This window comes from Manis javanica, chromosome 12 (genome assembly GCF_040802235.1).
Source record: "Manis javanica isolate MJ-LG chromosome 12, MJ_LKY, whole genome shotgun sequence".
NCBI classification, from domain to species: Eukaryota; Metazoa; Chordata; class Mammalia; order Pholidota; family Manidae; genus Manis; species Manis javanica.
In genome coordinates this window covers 25,059,624-25,076,921 of record NC_133167.1, presented here as the reverse complement: position 1 = coordinate 25,076,921, position 17,298 = coordinate 25,059,624, and the positions used below count along the sequence as shown (strand labels likewise).

At 44.2% G+C, this 17,298-nt stretch overlaps 1 protein-coding gene across 24 annotated transcripts in view; it reads left to right on the top strand.

Annotated features, from left to right (window-relative positions):
- The window catches only part of MAP2 (microtubule associated protein 2), a 281,142-nt gene that overhangs the window by 67,992 nt on the left and 195,852 nt on the right, over nucleotides 1–17,298 (top strand). For all 24 annotated transcript variants that reach the window (XM_073218195.1, XM_073218194.1, XM_073218188.1 and 21 more), the window contains exon 2: nucleotides 13,773–13,823. The gene's annotated coding sequence lies outside the window, so the exon portion shown is untranslated. The remainder of the gene's footprint in view (nucleotides 1–13,772; nucleotides 13,824–17,298) is intronic.

Genomic DNA, 17,298 nt, shown 5'->3' with positions numbered 1-17,298 from the left:
AACAGTCTATTTTTCTTTACTCTCTCCTCATCTCTGATGCAATCAGTACAGTGTTGCCAGATTGTTTCCTAATTATACCATTCTTGAATTTAAGACCTCCATTGGTTCATTTCAGCATACAAAATTAAATATATTGAATTTTATAGCTGCCTCAGTTTGCCATTTAAGGTCATTACTCCCTATCCGGACAGTGTACCCTTTCACCCATTATTGCTCTTGTGTGTTACATTTCAGTCAGGTCGGACTGCAGGTATTTATTGAAACAGCTCCTGAGCTTTGCTTCTTCATTACTGTATCTGCTGAGTCCATTGTCTGAGTTGGTCTTCCCATTTCATCTCCACTCATCAACATTCTTTACCTCCTTCAAGCCCAACTCAAATGCACCTCTTCAGTGAATCCGTATCTGTGTAAGAGGATTGCATTCTTTTTCCTTCTTTGATCTTTGCTGCTGGCATTTCTCTGCGACAGCGGGCATATTCTGCTGTGTGCCTTTGTCTTCTGGCTTTTCATAACCACCCCTATCCCACTAGATTCCAAGTCGGCTCTTTGATGGCAAAGACCTTTGGATCCTTGAAATACTAGAGTGGTATTTTTTAAAATCTCTGCATTTTTAAAATGCAGGAATTTTAAACAAGTAGAAGGCACTTCAATTGTTTTTAAAAGAAGAATTTTTAATTGTCTTGCAACTGCAGCATTCTCTTCATTTGTATCTGTAAATTGAAACTTAATCAGTAATTTCTCTACTACTCAAGCAGTAACAGTGCCTGTAAATTTGAGAGTCAAGTGTAACTTTAAGAAGGGAGAAGTACAGAAAGTGTGAAAGGTGGCTTTTCAGTTGACAATTGACCTTGATAATCTGATAGCCAAAATATGTCTGCTCTTTTCTATTTTTATTTCTTGTGAGGTATGAACAAGCATATTTTAACTTGTTACAGGGTTTATAATTTGATCTCATCATCACAATATAATTTATAATATGTAGGCATGAGATCAGTTCTCACTGGATAAAAAGAGAAAAAAAAGGTTTAGCAGTTAACTCTCAAGATTATTTTCTGACATTTCCCCTACCTTTTTGGTATAGAAAAGGAGACTTACAGGATAGAGAAGTGCAGCTTTTAATATGCTGATGAGTTAAGCTCCCTGGAAGCAGATGCTGAATCCTGTTGAAAAGAATTTCATTTGAGTTATTCTTACAGCATTGTTTAGCAAAATACTACACAAAAAGTCTTGACCTGTGTGTTTGAAATGGCAGATGTTCACAGTGAGGATTGAGCCTTAGGGCAACATAAATCTTCACTATTCTGTGCCTATTTGCTCAGTAAATGGGTTGGGTGGGAGAAAAAAGAAAGGTCCAGAGAGTTATTTACAAAGCAGCTGTTCTTGGTGCTGCAACAGTAGTGCTCCCCTAAAGATAAAAGCAAGCCAGTAAAAACCCCAGGAGTGATTGAGTCCACCAGGTCAACAGTGAACAACTTCTCTCCCAGAACTTTGTTTTCGTTAAATATTTTTGATGCAAGTCAGGTGGGCAAGGAATTTTTTTAAAAATTTCTGCCAAAAGGGGAATTTTCAGCTATTTCTTGAAGTTTGACAAAGCATCAGCAAAGTATAACACTAAGCACCTTCATTCTTTTAACAAATATTTGTCGGTATTCTGTGTGCTCAACACCTTGCTAAGCCTACAGATTCAAATGCGAGTTTTGCGTTGCCAAGATAGCATTAATATTTTAAAGTATGTATTTGACTCATGCTATACTGGAAAGAAAAAGACTAGAGCTTTTTTGGAGGTGATGCTGGGTTGAGGTGGGCAGTCGTGGAGGCAAGTCAGAATGTCTCCCCAGTCACATTATGGAACACATAAAGCAGCCAGCTGCATGTATCTGAAAGCCTAACTTTTGAAAGATTTCCACAAGTATCATTTTGTTTTTACTGTGAAAGTATATATTTGAAAGTATATGGAAAAATGATAAAATCCAATCTATTTAAAATAGTATGGAAGATATCAGGATGTTTATCCTGTTTGACAAAGAGCTCTTACAAGAAGTGGTCAAATGGTAAATTGAGGCTTAAAATTGCACACAAACACATTTGAAGTTCTGTGTAGTTTTTCCTGGGCTCCAGGCGGAAGGGAACCACTTTTTCCTAGGGAACGATGCCAAATAATCAACATGGTTTAAATGTTCATAAATGCAATGTGCCCGTACTCCTTGGTCTCTCATCCCCTAGTATTCATGTTTACTGTTTTAACCACCTCTTGGACTAAGCATACTCAACATGTACTTGCACGTGTACACTCAGACCTCAGTGTGTTAACCACTGTCCTTCCCACTCTCCTGGTATTTTTCCTTGTACTTCAGAAAATACTTTTCTTCTCCTTTTCCTTCTCTCTCCTTTACTATTCTTTTTTTTTAAACACTCCTACTTTCTCTTTTCTTTAAATTTGTGGAGCAAAAATGAAACAAAACAAAACTGTGCTTAGTTCTGAGTGTCTCAAACTTCCTCAATTTATGGCATTCTGAGTATCTGCACAATTTTTTACATGCTGCCCCCAGACCAAAAGAAACACTTCACAGTTCCATTTAATTAGCATAGTAAGTATTTATGCTTAACAACTTGTGGGCTTTAAAAAAACACATAAAAAATAACTTTGCATTTTATACTTAGAAACCCACAGTTATTTGCTGGTAAGATGTGTGTGCCTGTTGGGTACAACTCAGCCCTCAAACCTGGGAGTCAAATTGGGTATTGTCATCCTAATTTCTTATTCCACATTTGGTTTCCATTCAGTATTTGCTTTTATGTTACAAACATTATCAAACACCCAATTTTGCAAAGCTAGGGATGGCATCCTTGAAAGAAACATAGTATAATCTAATATTGAAACTGTGGACTACTTCAAGGTAGTAGTTTGTGTGGTGCCTGATGGATGTTATGTGAATTCTCTGTGATGCCCTAGGGTACCATGACACAGTTTGGGAACTGTTGGCATTATAGCAAAAGAATAATATTTGTATCAAAATAAAATAAAGTCAGTTGTTTCAAGTAGAAGTAGATATAATTAATCTATTGATCTTGGAAGTCCCTTAAAATGCCCTCAAGTCCTTTTTTCTAAATCTCTGCAAATTTATTCACCTATCATTTCATTCTTTTATGATAAAGTTCACTTTTTTAAGCACCTGCTCTTCAAGATTAAAAATCAACAATTTCATTTCCAATCATATTTGTTTTGTGTTTATTAGTGTTTCCTTTATATACTTTTAAAATAAAAACTGTATATATTTAAGGTGTACAACATGATAACTTCATATACATAGTGAAATGATTACTATAATCAAGCTAGTTAACATCATCTCACTGGAATGTGACTATTATTTTAGTCATGTATTTGATGACTATACTTTTCATCAAATAATTACCATTGAAGTTGATTTAGCTTTTGGACTTGACCTCAGCATGTAATAATGAAACATTTTTAATAATACCATGTGGAACATATTCTAACTTAAAATCAGTTAACTAACAAATATAGAAACTGACTTGTTTTTTTAATTGGTGTAAGTCTGGGGAGAGGAAATCACAGGACAAAATACCTCTAAAATCCGAAATCAGTCATAGGGAGAAATGAAGTTTAAAACATGTTTATTGCTTACAAACTGCAGTCCAGGGCCGTCTCTCTCTGCTCCTGAAGAAGCCAGCCAGCAAGCCAGCCCCTCCCTTAAACTTTCAGGTTCAGACACACCCTAGGTAGCCCAGATAATTACCCATTGATACGGAGATGAACCTCTCTCCACCCCTGAGGAGATGCAAATGATGTAAAGCCAGGCGAGATATTCTGGAGATGTTACAGTTTTATGCACAATTGGAAATTTAGCATAGATGCTCCCTGAAGCAGTCAAGAATACCATTTTATGTCATTTTAAAGTTATTTTATTACTAACTGTCCAAAAGACAGCCTGACTTTTGGTACAGAAGTTTGGGCTTGCTTTTGTCCTTAGTTTACCTTCTTTTGGTATTTCCATTTGACAATGTGCTAACTAATTTAGTAACAAGGCTTAGGTGTAAAAAAAGCAATGGGAAGATTGATAGGTTGCCATGATCTTATTTGACTTTTGTTGCCTTTAAACAGATTGTTGATGTTGGACTAAAAATCTATAGACTGTGGATGTTAAATCTGGTTAAGGATCCAAAATGTGTCAGTTTCCTTATTTTCAGTTAAACATCTTTAATAAGAAATGGTAGTACATTGAGTAGAGAATTTGTTCTAAAAAATTGGGCAGGGAGTAATGTTTTAGAATATAAGCATAAGAATTGTTCTACTTTAAGTAAATAGAAACTGCTGAAAATAAAAAATAGTGCTTAATTTGGATATGTAACATGTTTTTAAATGAAATCCAGAATGAAAGGAAAGGAGCGACACACAACAGCAATTTACCGGAGAGTTCCGCTTTATTAGGGAAAGGTGCTGGGATATATAGGATGGGGCATAGGGTGATTGTGGTGTTACTTCTACGGGGCTGGTGGCTGTTGGCTAGGTGCTGGGATTGGGAGGGGGGCGAGAGGTGATTGGGCTTCAGGTGGCGCCGGCGGGAACCGAGGACCCCGAAAAGAAGCCGGAAGTTCGCCATCTTACTGGTGGGGACCCTTCATTCCCCCCTTTCTCCTCTATGGGTTTGTGGACGTTGCTTTCTCTCTGACTGCTTCCTGCTGAACAGGGGCGGAGAAGGGACTGAGGGTTTGAGGATTGGGAGGAAAGGGTTGATAGGACTCCCCACAGTAAGGATGAGTAGATGTGGACTTCTTCAGGTTGGAAATCAATGAAGGTTCCCTGTAACCATAGGTTGAGGACCTGTTGATTCTAATGGTGCCAAGAGGATATGGGTGTCAGGAGCCAGGCGTCTGCGGCTATTGTTTCCAGGAACAGTTTCCAGCGGAGAGAGGGGTCCATCTCAGCATGTGGTGAGGAGGTCACGTGAGGGTGAGGGGTCTTTCGTGGCCAGAAGCTGGTAGTTCCTGAGTAAAAGCTGGTTGAAAGCTTGATTAGAGATTTTCCTGACTTGGGATTTGATGAACTTTATTATACAGGGTAAGAAGAGACAGACAAGAAGAATGACTATTATGGGGCCTGCAATGGGACAGAGCCAGGTGAGGAGGGGGTTTGTTAGTATTGATGAGAATGGGTTGGAATTGGAAGCAGAGTGGAGGCTGGAGGCAAGGTCAGTGAGTTTGGTGATGTCAGTTTCTACAATGCCGGATTCGTTGATGTAATAGCAGCACTCTTCCTGGAGGAAGACGCAGGTGCCGCCCTTCTCGGCTGTAAGCAGATCTAGGGCCCGCCGGTTTTGAAGGGTGACTTTAGTTAGCGAAGTGACTTGTCTTTGGAGAGAGGCTAGGGAATCGGCAGTGGATGCCAGGGCTCCCTCAAGTTTGGCGTCGAGATCTCTAACTGCCCATAGAGAGTGACCCAAGGCTCCTCCTGAAAACCCCACCCCAATGGCTGAGGTGATTAAAGAGATACCGACCATGATGGGAAGGAAAGCAGCCCTTTTTGTGCGCGAGTGCAAGGGAGGTTGGAGCTCAAGGAATTCTGCCATGCTGTAAAGTGTAAGCTGTGGGATTAGGGTGACGAGAATGCAGGGTGTATCGGAGTTGAGAGGCAGTGAGTTGAAAAGGCTGCCATTACACCAAAAGAAGTGTCCCGGTTGTGTAAAAGTCTTAGAGCCGGAGGTAGGGGTGTAGATAGAGAGGCAGTGAAGTGCACTGGAGGGGGGTGGAGTTGGGCCTACACAGTGGTGGATGGTGAGATTATCTGGGTATTCTGGCTCCCATAGGGGTATGTCTGCCAGGGGACGGAGGGGTTGTCCTTCTGCATGGAAGGAGTAGTTGGAAATATTAAGGGGCACGGCGGCCAGCAGAGGGCGCTGTAGTGATGCGCACAAGAAACAATTGGCGGTGTTGAGGGTGTGGTTGAGAAAGATGGTGGTGTCTTGAATGAGCTGTAACCAAGAGTAGGAGGAATAAGATGAAGAGGCGCCGTCAAGAGTTTGGATAATGACTTTTTCGGAATGTCTGATATCTGATGCAACTTGAGAGATCTGGGAGCGAGAGGGAACATACTCTCGAGAGATATGAAGGGTACCGTGGGGGGTCGAGGACCCCTTGTAGTAAACTGAGGCTGTTACTCCAGCAGCCCATCGAGAGTCCCAGGGATCTGGGATTGATAAGGAGAATGAGCCGTTGGGATATTTCATGAAACGGTTGGAGGAGTAATACTGTGGGTACTGGAAGTCACCCATGTAGTGAATGGTGCAAGACCAGTAGGGGCATCCCCCGTAGGTGTCTGGCCATCGCCTGCAATAGGCTTGTCTTTGGTCATAGAGGAAGCAGAGGTAGGGAGAATAAAGGTAGCTGTAAATGAATACTTCAGTGGAGGGAGGAAAGTGGAGGTACAAAGGCTCAGAGCAGCCTTTCAGAGGGCAGTCTGATGTGGCGATGAGGGCAGTAACTTTTGTTTGATGCTGTGTGTAAGTCTGCTTGACTTTGAATCGCCATACAAAGGAGGATGGGGCGGCAGGGAAGACAATAGGAATGAGGGAAAAAAGCGAGAGAGCAGTAAAGGAGGAAAAAGTCATGATTCAGGTATGGATGGCAAAGAGGGTGCACGGGAGATGCGGAGCTTCAAGGGATCAGAGGGATGAGGCGTGGTAGAGTAGACAGCGTCTTGGGCTGTGTCCGAAGGACTCTGGATTGTGACTGATGGGTCTTGGGTGTCCAGAGAAGGTGAGTCTTGGGTATTTGGTTTCAACCTGGAGATATGAATCCAAGGGGTGACAGAGTTATCAGGCAGTGAGAGCTTGGCAGCCGAGGGGGTGCAGAGAATAACTGGGTGTGGACCTTCCCATTTCGGGGTGAGAGAGGGCTGATCCTCTGGTGGCTTATAAAACACTAGTTGGCCGGGCTGTAAGACAGGAGGATTTTGGGAGGCGGATGGATCAGGAAGGAGCCAATCTTGATATTTCCACAATTCAGTGCGGAGGAGAGAGAGTAGTGGAAGGGCTATATTGGGAGGAATTGGTCCTTTGTGGGAAGGGAGCCCCGGGGGTAGAATCGGGCGGCCGTACATGATCTCAAAGGGTGACAAGAAGGAAGGTTTCTTTGGGAGGGCTCGAATGCGGAGTAGAGCTAAGGGAAGTAAGCGAACCCAGTCAAGGTGTAGTTCTAGAGATAGTTTGGTCAGGATGTCTTTTAGAGTCCTATTGGCTCTTTCTACTTTTCCTGAAGCTTGTGGTCGATAAGGACAATGTAAATGCCAGGGGAGCGAGAGCGACTTGGAGAGGTTCTGGATAATTTGGGCAGTGAACTCAGGGCCGTTATCTGATTGGAGGGAAGTGGGCATCCCGAACCTAGGAAAGATCTGGGTGAGGAGGATAGAGGCAACTACGGATGCTCGTTTGTTAGTGGTGGGGAAAGCTTCAACCCATCCTGAAAATGTATCTACTAGCACGAGTAGGTATCTGGTACGTCGTACAGGGGGCATGTTAGTGAAGTCTATTTGCCAATCTGCAGCGGGGACATTACCCCTTGCTTGATGAGCCGGGAAGGGTCGGGCTTTGAGGGGGGTATTAGGGTTAGTGCGTTGGCAGATGGTGCACTTGCAGGTGATTTGGTTAAGTAGGGTTTTGTCTTCAGGAGAGAGAGGAAAAAAAGATTGTAAAAAATGGATTAAGGATTGGGGGCTGGGGTGGAACAGGTCATGTAAGAGGCGGAAGAGAGACTCTTTGTCCTGAGAGCAGAGGGCATCTTGTGATAAGGCTAAAACTGCAAGGGCAGACGAATTGTTGCCTGGTGCGTTTTCTGATAGGGCAACTGACCGGGCTACTCTGTCGGCCTTGTTGTTACCTCTTGCAATGGGGGAGTCATCTTTTTGATGTGATTTGCAGTGGACTATGCCTAGTCGGTGTGGGAGTTGTGAAGCCTCTAAAAGTTTAGTAATTAAGGCTGAATTAGTTATGGAATTCCCTTTTGTGGTGAGGAGGCCTCGTTCTTTCCATACTGCCGCGTGGGACAAGAGAATGTGGAATACGTACTTGGAGTCAGTGTACAATGTGAGAGACGTGTCCCGGGCCAGAGTGCAAGCTCTGGTGGCTGCAATGAGTTCAGCCTGCTGATTGGTTGTACCAGGGGGTAGGGCTCGTGCTTCAATGACATCTTCGAGGGAGACTACTGCATATCCTGAGTAGTGGATGCCCTCATGTTTAAAGGAGGACCCATCAGTAAACCAGATGAGGTCGGAGTGTGAGAGGGCTCCTTCGGAGATCGTGGAGTGGCATGGAAGGAAGTTGTGAAGGGCTTCTAGGCAATCACGCGAGGGAGTATGAGGAGAGTAGGGCAGAGGAAGAAGAGTGGCCGGATTTAGGGGCGGGCAGGGGAGGAAAGAAATGTTTGGATTTTGGAGGAAAGAGGACAGTAAGGTGAGGAGTCTGGAGGGGGGGAGAGTCTGTAAACTTTTGTAGGTTAAGAGATCTTTTAGGTGATGTGGGGACAGAATGGTAAGTGGCGCTCCGAATGTTAGTTTATGAGCTTCTTTCTGCAAGAGCTGTCCAGCGGCTAATGCCCGTAGGCAGGGGGCCCATCCCCGAACTGTGGGGTCTAATTGCTTGGAGAGATAAGCTACTGGGGCAAAGGATGGGCCATAATATTGGCCTAGGACTCCTAGAGCTTGACTGGACCTCTCATGAATGTATAATGAGAAGGGTTTTGACAAATCAGGGAGATGGAGAGCTGGAGCTTTTACAAGGGCTTGACGGAGCTTAATGAAGGAGTGTCGGGGTGAGGATGATAATGGTTCTTCAGGGGGGCCCTTGCTGAGGTCGTATAGGGGTCTTGCCAACAGGGAGAAGTTAGGGATCCACGCTCTAAAATACCCAGCCAAGCCTAGAAAGGAAAGGATTTCTGTCTTGGTTTTGGGAACGGGCAGGTCAGAGAGGAGTCGTTTTCTGTCTAAGGTAATGGACTTTCTTTGCTGAGACAGAAGGAATCCAAGGTAAGTGACAGAAGGGGAAGAGATTTGAGCTTTGGCAGGGGATACTCGGTAACCTCTGGAAGCTAGAAGGTTAAGTAGAGACGCAGTGTCAAGTTGAGACTGTTCCCACGAGGGACTGCAGAGCAGAAGATCATCTACATATTGTAATAAAGTGGACTCGGGGTGATCATGGTGAAACTGTTTGAGGTCTTGAGCTAGGACTTGTCCAAAAATATGGGGACTATCTCGGAAGCCTTGTGGTAAAACTGTCCAAGTAAGCTGAACAGAATGTCTGGTGTATGGGTCCGTCCAGGTGAAGGCAAAAAAATCTTGGGAGGAGGGGTCTAGGGGAATAGAGAAAAATGCGTCCTTGAGATCTAGGACTGAGAAGTGGGATGCAGAAGCAGGGATCTGCGATAAAAGGGTGTATGGATTTGGAACTAAGGGATGGATAGGGACAACGGCTATGTTGATGAGGCGAAGGTCTTGGACAAGGCGGAAAGATCCGTTGTTTTTTTTAACAGCTAATATGGGGGTATTAAATGGGGAGTGAGTGGGTCTGAGGTAGTTTTTGTTTAAGAGATCTTGAATGATGGGTTGGAGGCCTATGAGGGCTGAAGTGGTTAGGGGGTATTGGGCCTGACAGATATACTGAGAGGGGTCACATAATTTGATAGAGGCAGGGGGACATAGGGCCATGGAGGGGCTTGTAATGTCCCAAACTTTGGGATTTACAGGGTGTATAAGGGCAGAACTGGAGCTTTCATTGGGTAGAGGGGGGTTGTCGGCTATGAGGGCCATCAGAAAGGGAGTACTGGGGGCTGTGGGATTGGATATAGTTATGGAAACGTGGAGGAGGGAAAGGATGTCCCGTCCTAGTAAGGGGATGGGACACTGGGGCATAACTAGGAAGGAGTGGGAGAAAGGTATGGGACTGTCTAGGATTGTGCATAAAAGGGGGGGGGGGGGTTTAATGGGAAAATCTGTTTACCTCCTACCCCGACTATAGGAGTAATGGCTGGCGTGGTAGGGCCCCGGTATTCTTGCAAGACTGAGAAGGTGGCTCCTGTATCTAGGAGGAAGGAGATGGGGCGACCGTCTACTGTTAAAGTAACCCTGGGCTCCTGTTTGGTGATGGAAATGGTCGGGCGAGAAGCCCCCGGGCCCCGTCAATCTTCTTCTGCCAGCCCCACTACGGTGGGCTTAGGATGGGGGTTGTTCGTCCAGCCTCCCCTTCGGGTGGTTGGGCAATCAGACCCCCAGTGGCCCTTTTTGTGGCATCTGGGGCATGGGGTGGTAGGAGATCTGGGGGAGGGGCACGCCCTTGACCAATGTCCCTCTTTTCCGCACTTGAAACAAGCTCCTTGGGGGGGCTTGTCTGTAGAGGGGCGCCCAGGTTGTGGTTTTATCAGCTGGGCCAACATCTGGAAATTGGCCTGATCAGCTTTTTGTTTATGGCGTTCTTTCTCCTCCTCCCGGTTATGGAAGACTTTAAAGGCCACTGTTAGGATCTCAGTCTGTGGGGTAGCGGGGCCCTGTTCTAACTTTTTGAGTTTAGCTTTAATGTCGGGGTAGCTTTGAGCTAGGAAGTATGTCATAAGGACCTGTCTTCCTTCAGGTGTTTCTGGGTCCAGGCTGGTATACTGTAATAGGGCTTGAGTGAGTCTATCTAAGAACTCGGAGGGGGTTTCATCTCTCTTTTGAATTATGTCTTGGAGCTTTTGAAAATTGACTACTTTACGAGCTGCCTTTTTTAGACCTGCTCTTAAGCAGGAGGCAAAAATATCTCGAGAGTGGAGACCCACAGCGGTGTTATAATCCCAGTGTGGGTCTTGTTCGGGGACAGCAGTGGGACCAGGGGGACAGGTGGGGTCAGTCCTGTGGGTTTCGGTAGCATGCATTTGGGCGAAGTCCCAAGCTCGTCTACGCTCCTCAGGGAGGAGAGTATTGGCCAGGAGCATGAAGATGTCATGATGCGTGAGGCTGTAAGACTGGAGGGTCCATTGAAACTCCCTGATGTAGGTCGTGGGATCAGTGGAAAAGGAACCTAGGCGTTTCTCTAGTTGGGCTAAATCTCCTAAGGAGAAAGGGACGTGAACACGCAAGATGCCTTCGGATCCTGCTACTTCCCGGAGCGGGGCGATAATTTTGGGAGGCCCTCGGGACCGAGTCTGAGGGGGACTGAAGGGTTCTGGCTCAGTCTGTGCAGGGGAAACAGGTAATGGGGGCAAAGCCGCGATAATTTTGGGAGGCTCTCGGGACCGAATCTGAGGGGGCAAAGATGGACGAGGCTCTTGGAACTTAGTTAGAGGGTGGCTGAAAGGCTCAGGCTTGCTTTGCGGGAGGGGGGAAGGTGAGGGGGACGGAGGAGGAGGTGGTGAGGTGCAGGAGGAGATGGTGGAGGAGGGGGAAGGGAGAGGATGGGAGGCTTCTGCGGGGGTGGAGGCGGCGACGGCGATAGAGGAAGGGGGAGGGGCTGTTGTAGAAGGAGAAGGGGAAGGGAGAGGATGGGAAGCTTCTGCCTCGGGGAAAGCGGCGGCGGGGGAGGAAGTAGAGGAAGGTGGAGGGGTTGTTGTAGAAGGAGAAGGGGAAGGGAGAGGATGGTAAGCTTCTGCCGCGGGGAAAGCAGCAGCGGTGGCGGTGGTAGAGGAAGGGGGGGGCTGTTGTAGGAGAAGAAGGGGAAGGGAGAGGACGGGAGGCTTCTGCCATGGGGAAAGAGGCGGCAGTGGCGGCAGAGGGTGGAGGGGTTGTAGGAGGGGGAGGGGCTGAAGGGGGAAGTCTGTATGGCGGAGGCTCGTCGGCGGGGTCAAAGGTAATTGAAGAGGGACTGGGAGTGTGTGGAGGGGAGGGAGACGGCTTGCAGGCTAGGAGAACTTGGGGCGGGGAGCAGGTGGTGCAGAGGCTGGGATTTTGAGCTAGGAGGCGAAAAGCTTCGATATAGGGAATCTCCTTCCATTTTTTCAGGCGCTGGCAGTAGTTAAAGAGATTGCGAGTGATGTTAGGATCAAGAGTTCCCCCTGCGGGCCATTGGTTGTTATTGTCTAGGGGGTATGTCGGCCAATCTTGGGAGCAATATTTACGGAGAAGTTTTGGTTTTATATCAGGCGTCAGGGAGAGGGTAGCCAGATGCTTAAGCAGGCATTCAAGAGGTGAACTTTCAGGGAGGGATGAGGAGGCTCCCATGGCTAAAGGACAGAGAAGGAGACAAACAGGGGAAGACGAACGGAGATCCTCAGACTGGAGGCAGACCACAAGGAGACAAAATGGCTAAAGGACAGAGAAGGAGACAAACAGGGGAAGACGAACGGGGATCCTCGGACTGGAGGCAGACCACAAGGAGACAAAATGGCTAAAGGACAGAGAAGGAGACAAACAGGGGAAGACGAACGGGGATCCTCGGACTGGAAGCAGACCACAAGGAGACAAAGGGCATCCCCGATGATCCTTGGTGGTCTGCGGAAACTCGTATACGAGTCGGAATTTCTTGGGAAGTGTGGGTCGTCACCCAAACTTCCCTAAGAAGGCAGAGTGCCGGAGTCACGAGGTACCTAGCGCTAAGCGTTTTCGGCAGGCCGAACAGGTTTCGGCGGACGGAACAGAAGGAGGAGGGAGTGGGAAAAGGAGCGTTCTCATCCGCAAAGGAGTCACCTCATTTATGGCTGTTGGGGGGGGGGGGCTGAGAGTCTGCTGCAGCTGTGAAGGCCTGAGGTGGGGGTTTATGGCTTTTGGAGGAGGGGCCTGAGGGTCCGCTGCAGCCGTGAGGGCCTGAGGCAGGGATTTATGGCTGTCGGGGGAGGGGCCTGAGGGTCCGCCGCAGCCGTGAAGGCCTGAGGCGGGGAGCGTTCCCTCCTCGTCCCCGAGCGTCAGGGCCTTGCCGGACGATCACGGTCAATGGCACTGCGATAGCTCAGGGAAGAGTGGCCCACCCCGGGGAAATTTTGCTTAAAAAGTCTCAGCTGAGGTGGGGGTTTATGGCTTTTGGAGGAGGGGCCTGAGGGTCCGCCGCAGCCGTGAAGGCCTGAGGCGGGGAGCGTTCCCTCCTCGTCCCCGAGCGTCAGGGCCTTGCCGGACGATCACGGTCAATGGCACTGCGATAGCTCAGGGAAGAGTGGCCCACCCCCTGGGGGGGGGGGGACTTACCTAAAGGCCAGAGAGGAGTGGTGACTGTGATGAGCCAGCGCCGGAAAAAGAGGACGAGGGCAAGCTGCTGCTGGTGTTGGGGGAAGACGGGGCCCAGTTGGGGTGTCCCGTCTCCCGGGTTTCGGCACCAATGAAAGGAAAGGAGCGACACACAACAGCAATTTACCGGAGAGTTCCGCTTTATTAGGGAAAGGTACTGGGATATATAGGATGGGGCATAGGGTGATTGTGGTGTTACTTCTACGGGGCTGGTGGCTGTTGGCTAGGTGCTGGGATTGGGAGGGGGGCGAGAGGTGATTGGGCTTCAGGTGGTGCCGGCGGGAACCGAGGACCCCGAAAAGAAGCCGGAAGTTCGCCATCTTACTGGTGGGGACCCTTCACAGAAAATTTAATTTGGACAGCTAGTATGTGTTTTTAAGTGAAATCTAGAAAATAATTTTAAGTTTAAAGTTTTGTAACTAATGACCCTTCTTATTCTTAATGGATATGCCGTCAGCCAGTAAATTTTATGGTGCGAGGACCGAGTGGCTTAATTTCATCTTCCTCCTTTATAAAATAAAAGACTGAGTCATTCAATTGATTTAACTTATGGGATGTTTTTCTGTTTATCTTTCAGATTTCATTGATCTGATCCAAGGTATCTTTGTGACTGCTGTCTGGAGTTAAGGTTGGTGGTGTGTTTACATTGATTATGAATAAATCGTGAAATAAAATAGAGGCATCTAATTAGGGCTTTGGATAGCTAGGTGAGACACTCTTGCAGAGTGTGGGAGAAAGCTGAAACTTCATGGGAAATGGATACGGTTCAGACTTGGGACACTTTCAAACATGTTTTGCTGAGCAGTGTTTTTGTTTTCATAGTATGATTTTACTGATCATCTAGAGTTTCATTTATTTCACCTTAGTAGCTGAGTTTTGAATAAATAAAAAAATTCATTTCTAATCAATTCATTTAATAAATACTCATATCAAAAGAATGACTTTTCTTTGTAAAGCTGAACAACGTTTTAAAGAATGGTCAGCTTTCTGAATTTTCAGGAAAACACTTTTGATAGCCACATTTCCTAAGGTCGTAAGGTTGAAAAATTGCTTATCAATTGCAAATTTCAGTTATTTAGCAGAGGTTTTAAGATGGCATTCCTTTTGTTCTGTTTTCTTGTTAGCGGGACTCAAAACCAGCCTCACTGAATTTAAAGTAACAGTGGAGCTTTGGAGGGCATTCACATCAATAGCTTGGAATTTCATTTATCCTATTTTCTTCTCTAGAACACATATTCAGGTTTTAAAACAAAATAAGCTAACTCCCGAATGAAATGAGGGCTTTTGTTGCTCATAAAAGAGCAAAATGCCAGGTGTTGCTAAATTTTTTGTACATGCTTTTGATTAATAATTAACAGAAAGAAAAGCACTTGCTTTTCCTTTATGCTTACATTTATCAGGAGTTTAGCTTTCAGAGCCCATATTTACCCTTCACATTGCAGCGTCTTACACAAAGCAGGCACACAGTAAATGTGTACCTTCTCTGGCCTCAATTCTGACCTCGCTCTTCCACCTCCAGTACCTCACAGAAGCATACACACACACACACACACACACAACTGATATTGTTCCTCCTTTTCATGTGTGAACTGTACTTTCCTATCCTTGAAATCTGTGTGGTCAATAGCAAACATAATATATTGAAGTCATGTCCTACTGATAATTAGCAACTTAATAAGGAAAAAAGTAAGATGTCTACATAAATTAGGGTTGAAAGTCTCTATTTATAACTGTATTATTTTATTAAGTGTTCATATAGATAAGAGTTGAATTTATTGAAGTCACTCAGCCTGGCTTCCTTTTATATGCACTCCTCATATTCTTTATATTCACTCTTTCATATATTCAATGTAAATTTGCGCACATTTAAATGTCGAAAATCTTGTAAGACTTTGTGCATTTTCTTGCTACTCTTTCTTTTTGTGCCAGCCCCTAACCATTTGTCAAGTAGAAATTATAAGTAGAACGTGATTTTTTGCAAAGTATAAGTCTTTAAGTCAGTAATATTTTCAGTGCACAGGGTTAATTTTGAAATGTTAATTTTTTGTTTTAATTAAAAGTAAATTTTCTATTGTCCTCTTTAGGTTTTTGTCTTACGGTTTTTATGCTCAACATAATAACTTGAAATCTTATCCTTTTAGCCACTTTTCAGAAGGGAAAAAAAGAAATATGTAAAAAGAAAAGAAATAAAAGATTTTGTTAAAAAATAACTGTAAGCATAGTACTCAAAAACTTCTTAATCTGATCATCTACCCAGCTTCCATATGGAGAGTTTCTCTTGTGGGAGAGTGGACATAATTTAAGTGTGTTTAGTCTAACTGAAAGGGTGACTTAAATATTCCAAAATAAATATATCAATTGAAATATGTAAAGTGTACATAAAAATGTATGTATATTTAAACCTTTCATATTGCCAAGTCTTCCCAGTTGAATATGTGTGTTTAAGCACAATTGGTATTACATTTCCTTCCAATTGAGAATGAAAAGATAAGTTAAATATAATGGTTATGTAAATCACATTTTGGAAAAGCAGCTAGATATAGCAAGGATTTTTAAAAATATATTAATTTATCAGAAATAGCCAGTGTCTCAACATAAAATAAGATATATGACAAAATTTACCATTCTTTTCTCAGTTAGAACTAACTTCTTTTGCTTCAGAAAAAAAGGGTTTCCCTCAAAGAAAAAGTATTATTTAATAATATTATTAGCAGAGAAAAATAACTAGTGTTGCTAGATAAAAACAAAATATAAAATGGGGTATCAGAAATATGCTTGCAGTAATGTGCAACAAAAGAAACCATCAATGAAATGAAAAGGCAGCTTACTGAATGGGAGAAAATATTCACAAGCCATGTATCTTGTAAGAGTTACTATTCAAAATAAATAAAGAACTCATGCAATTCAGTGGCAAAAAACCAATCTGATTAAAAAGTGGGCAGAGGATCTGAAAAGACATTTTTACAAAGAAGACATACAGACATGGCCAATGGGTATAGGAAATGGTCAACATCCCTCAATCATCAGGGAAATGAAAAATCAAAACACAATGAGATGCCACCTCACACCTGTTAGAGTGGCTGTTATCAAAAAGGCAAGTATATAACACAAGGATGTGGAGAAAAGGCAATCCTTGTTCACTGTTGGCAGAATTGAAAATTGGTATAGCCACTATGGAAAACTGTATAGAGAGAGGTTCCTGAAAATATTAAAAATAGAACTACCATATAATCCAGCAATTCCATTTTGGGGTATTTATCTGAGGTAAATGGAAACACTCACTTGAAAAGATACATGCACCTCATGTTAAAGATTTATTTACAATTACCAAAATATGGAAACAACCTAAGTATCCATTGACAGGTGAATGGATAAAAAAGATGTAGTATATATGAATATATGTATATACACACACAGATATATTATTCTGCCATTAAAAAGAATGAAATCTTGCCATTTGTGACAACATGGATGGACCACAAGGATATTATACTAAGTGAGATAAGACAGAAAAACAAATCCTATATGATCTCACTTGTATGTGGAATCTAAAAAACAAGACAACCCATTATCTCAGATATATAGAGAGTAAAGAGAACAAAACGGTTCCAGCAGCATTGGGCAAAATGGGCAAAGGGAAGCAAAAGGTGCAACTTTAATTTTTAAAATAAGTAAGTGATGGGGATGTAATATTCAACATGGTGACAGTTATTAATATTGTATTGCATCATTGAAAGCTGTTAAGATTCTCCAAAGAGGAAATTCAGATGGCCAACAGGCACATGAAAAGGTGCTCCATATCACTAATCATCAGGGAAATGCAAATTAAAACCACAGTGAGATATCACCTCACACCAGTAAGGATGGCCGGCATCAAAAAGACTAAGAACAAAAAATGCTGGCAAGGATATGGAGAAAGGGGAGCCCTCCTACACTGCTGGTGGGAATGTAAACTAGTTAACCATTGTAGAAAGCAATACAGAGGTTCCTCAAAAAACTAAAAATAGAAATACTATTTGACCCAGAAATTCCACTCCTAGGAATTTACCCAAAGAATACAAGTTCTTAGATTCAAAAAGGCATATGCACTCCTATGTTTATTG